A 4779-nucleotide genomic window follows, 5' to 3' on the forward strand; every position below is an offset into this window, starting at 1 on the left:
CTGAATAAAGAGAAACAGGGAGGCGAAGATGCCTGTCCGAGGCCACACCGCAGAAGGGCTGTCCTGGTAAGGGCCTCCAAGAGGGTGGACTGAAACAGCACCCTGACCGCAGCCAGGGTGGCATCTTTGACACATGCATGCACACACACACACACACGCATGTGCGAGAGAAACAGGGAGGCGAAGATGCCTGTCCGAGGCCACACCGCAGAAGGGCTGTCCTGGTAAGGGCCTCCAAGAGGGTGGACTGAAACAGCACCCTGACCGCAGCCAGGGTGGCATCTTTGACACATGCATGCACACACACACACACACGCATGTGCGCGCACACGGCACTTATCAGCGGGCTTCACAGGATGTGGGAGTTGCATTTCAGGGAAACCATGGCCCAGGTGCAGGTAAATAAAGGATTAAAAACAAGAATTGCCAAGTGGCAATTTCCTCCCGGTCAAGCATGTGGCAGGAGGAAACAACTTCCAGTCCGCACCCTCAGTCAGCGATCCTGACCTGCTGGAGTTGGGCGGAGTCTCAGGGGTGGCCTGCCTCTGGACAGGGAGCCCTGCAAACACCCACCTCGGACATGCTGCGGAGCAGTGTCTGCTCACACCCCTCCATGGACAGGGCACGCACCCCCAGGCCGTGGCTGCGCAGAGCCTGGCCACTGGCAACAGCTGCCTTGTGTGGAGCCAAGGACCGTGCAGATAATATCCTGCGTGTCACGTACCCGCGTTGTGCTCGGCACTTTGTGAGGTGCGGTAGAAGCATGACCTTACGGGATCTGCCCGAGACCCTGCGAGATGGGCTGTGATCCCCACTTTCCACCCCAGGGAACCGAGGCCAGAGCTCAAATAACTTGCCCATCAGGTCCCACCGCTAATGAGAGGGCAGAGCTAGAGCCAGGACCCAGGTCTGTTGGCTTCCGAGCCCAAGGCACCCTCCAATGTATCAACGCCTTCAACTTCTCCTCCCAGAACCGCAGGCCAAACCCAACGAGATGAATGAAATGAGCCAGAAAGAGCTGGCCGTCCTGCTTGCGCGGCCTCATCATTCACTTAACATGCGATATTTACCACATCCCTCTACCATTTAGCCATATTAATTTTTTAATATATATTTTTTATTGATTTCAGAGAGGAAGGGAGAGAGATAGATAGAAACATCAATGATAGAAACATGCAATCTGGGCATGTGCCCTTGGCGGGAATCGAACCTGGGACCCTTTAGTCCGCAGGCTGACGCTCTATCCACTGAGCCAAACCAGCTAGGGCTAGTCATATTAATTCATTCAACACTCAAAACAGCCCCAGGAAGTGGGTGCTATTATCGTCCCATTTTCAGAGGAGGAACCAAGGCACAGAGCGGTGTTAGCGACTGGCCTGGCCGCGGTGTGGCAGCCTGGATGTGAGCAGGGCCCGTCTGAACATGGGTGCAAACTCCAACCCCTCTTACTAGACAAGTGCAGACCCTTAGCTTTGCCTTCCACTTTAGGGTCCACAGATCCCTGAGCCCAGGGAGGCCTCCAGGTCAGAGGCCCCTCCTCTGGGCAATGAGCAGATGGGAGGGTCTTTGAACAGGGTTGTGGCAGGATCTTCCTCAGCCCAGAGTGGGGCCGAGAGAATAAGGGGATGCGGACTAAAACAGACCCGGGTCACCCCAGCCTGTCCTCTACCTGTGAAGGCCCAGGAGCGACAGCGGCCAATCCAAGAGGACGCTCTGCCCGATTCCACGTATAACCATTTCGGTGTGTAACGTTCCCGAAATGGCAGCACTGGAGAGGGAGCGCAGGTTACTGTGGGTTAAGTGAGGACAGGCAGGCAGGGAGGGCGGTGTGGCTATAAAAGGCAACACAGAGAGGGATCCCTGTGAGGACAGACCGCTTGGCATCTTGCCTGTGGGGATGGAGACACAGCTGTGCGTGTGGTAAAACTGCACAGAACTAAAGGCCTGCATGCGAGCGAGTGCAGGACAGCGGGGCGAGCTGCACAAGGCTGTGGCCGTGCCGCCACCTCAGTTCTGGAAGGTGTCACCTGCGCGCAGCTGAGCGTACGGGGATCTCCGTATTATCTCTTTCCCCTGCGTGTGAGTCCACAGTTATCTCAAAATTAAAGGTTTAAGGAAATAAGAAACCTCAAGCCCCTGCCACCCATCCACTGCCCCCTCTCCGTCCCCCACAAGTCTTGCATCCCACGGGCCCTGACACTCCCAATCTGTCCGGTGCAGCCTTTGCACCCAGAAACCCATCACGTAACCAGGGCTGCCCCTGGTACTTATCACAGCACCTGCTTCTATCTGCCGTCTACTTATCACCATCTCTAATCGTATCACTGAGGTTACACGTATGAATGCTGGTTTTATTTCAGGAGGTAGATGGCAAAGATAGAATGATCTGACTACAAACAATTTTCAACTTCCTCAGATCAAAACACGCCAAAGAAGAAACAGAAAGCAAGCAAAAGACTAGAAAAAAGTAGTCATGCACATAATGGAGGGTTGATGGCCTATCATATATAAAAAGGTCTTACAAAATCAACAAGACAAACAGCCTTTAAGAAACATAGGCAAAGGACATAAATGGGTCACCGAGGAAGCATTCGGTGTTGCCACAACATGAAACAGCCCCTCATGCTGCTGCTGGGTCCTGAAGTGCGGAGCGTAGAAGATGGCCTGTGACGCTTCAACGATTCCTTTCTCTTCACGTGGACAGGAGAATGCGAGCCCATGAGGCCGAGCTGTGGTCTGCCGTGGGCATTGCCTTGTCCCCAGGGCCTAAACAGGGCCTGATACGGGCCCAGTATGTGCTCAATAAACAGCTGTGAAATGAGTGGTTGGCTAACCTTCAGCAATAACAAATTCAGTCATCTACCTTTAGACATGGGTCTCTACCAAGCTTTTGTGCATAACAATGGCGATGCATTCATAATGTTTATCATGTGCCCGGTATTGTTCTCAGTGCTTACCATGTATTAATTAACCAACTTGGTTCTCACAATTCTATGAAGTGGGTGCCATTAAAACCCCACTTTACAGATGAGGAAACTGAGGCCCAGAGAGGTGAGAGCACCACTTGTGGTCACAGAGCTGGGCTGGAACGCCAGCCTGAGCCGGCTCAGAGGGAAGTGCCCTGGCGGAGAAGCCCATCTAACTCACATTTATCTGGGGCAGGTGAGTGGCGGGTCCTGAAATGTCAGCGGCCAGCACCGTCCGGAAGTGACCAAGGGGGCTCTTCCTGAGCCCAGAGGGTGTGCGGGCCTCTTGCCCCTCTCCTCACTCCTAATCACAAACCAGCGCGAAGGGGCTGGATCGGCAGACAGGATGCAGCCAGTCCCATGACAAGAGGCCTGTGGAGGAAGCCAGCGACACTCAGGCTGCCGTGGCCTCCCTGGGGAGCCACTGGTCCCTAAAACTCCACAGTCGTAGGCCAGCCCGGAGCTTCCTCGGGCCTCGGGACGGTGGGGCGGGGGCCAGGGACACACTTCTCCCTGAGGCAGCTGCCTTCCCGTAACTGCTGACAGGCCGGGATTCCCAGAACCAGCAGCCCGTGTCAACAGCCCCACCCAGGACAGCGAGACAGGCCAGGCCAGGGCCCCAGATGGCGTGGGCTCCGCCTGCCTGCCCCTCCTCCCGCCCAGCCAGTGATCGGAGGGCTGGCGGCATGCGGGCTCTGCTGGAGCAAAACCAGGAGCGAGAATCAGGAACTCAGCCAACGGAGCCCACCAGGCTCCTGTGTACCTACTGTGTGCTCCAGGTCCTCGCCCATTCACCCCTGTCCTGTGTGTCCTTGTTGCAGGTGTTTTCTGAGCACCTACTATGTGCCAGGTACTATAGATGCGAACAAGGCCATTCACTCACTCATTCCTTTCTTCCTTCTTCCCTTTGACAAATATTTGAGTGAGAAGAGAAGTTACTGGGAGGTGTGAGCAGAGACATGACACTGTGAGACTTTCCAAACCATCCCCCCGGCTGTGTGGTGTGAAGGGCCGGCAGCCCAGGGCCGAAGCAGGGCTGTGAGGAGGCTGTGGGACTGGTGGGCTGGTCCGGGCAGCAGGTGTGGGGCTCGCACAGGGTTGTGGGGAAGGACTAGGGACAGGGGCTGTGGCCTAGGTCTGACTGGAGCGCACAGGGTTTGCTGACGGAGTGGAACTTGGGGGTGGGTGAGAGGAGAAGGGGATGAACAAGGCCGAGGCCGGAGCCCTGAGCGGGAGGAGTGGCCATTGACCCGTGGCATGGACCCTGGAGGAACCGCGTGAGAAGCAGGCCGCAGAGAGCAGGGGGCAGCACCCTCGGAAAGTCTAAGAGGCAGCAGGAGGTGCCGTGGGTGAGGGGCACACTGCTCTTCCAGGGGGTGACCCAAGGGTGGACGAACAGAATTATTCTCCAGGGGAGACGGGGAGTGTGGAGAGGGAGGAGAATGTCCCAGAGGGCACCACGGCTCCCTGAGGCCAGGGACGTGCCTCCTCAGAACCTGAACCCCGAGCCCGGGGCTGGCACCCAGCGGGCACTCAGTACACGGCCACGTGCCCATCTCTGTGTCCTTGCTGAAGCCGTGCACAGCCTCCCTCCGTGCTGCGCTGTTCCAGATGCTCTAAGGCCCCCCTGAGGTGAGCACGATTAATAAACCCATTTCACAGATTCTGGAGGCTCCTGGGAGAGAAGGAGGGGAGGGACAAGTGAAGAGCGGGCGAAGGGCCAGGAGGAGACACAGCCAGTTCCTGCCACACAAGCCGGGCCCTTGGCTGTGGCGATGGGAAGGAGAGGTCAGGATGGAGCTGGGCCAGGGCA

General features: G+C 56.7%; 1 protein-coding gene across 1 annotated transcript in view; it reads right to left on the reverse strand.

The window, feature by feature from the left end:
* Positions 1–3219, reverse strand: part of LOC102768492 (interleukin-4 receptor subunit alpha-like) — a gene marked incomplete at its 3' end in the record, with an annotated part of 15281 nt that extends 12062 nt beyond the window's left edge. The window contains exon 1 of the mRNA XM_015570970.1: positions 3144–3219. The remainder of the gene's footprint in view (positions 1–3143) is intronic.
* Between the last annotated feature and the right edge of the window lie 1560 nt (positions 3220–4779).

This window comes from Myotis davidii, unplaced genomic scaffold (genome assembly GCF_000327345.1).
Source record: "Myotis davidii unplaced genomic scaffold, ASM32734v1 scaffold6368, whole genome shotgun sequence".
In the NCBI taxonomy this organism is placed as follows: domain Eukaryota; kingdom Metazoa; phylum Chordata; class Mammalia; order Chiroptera; family Vespertilionidae; genus Myotis; species Myotis davidii.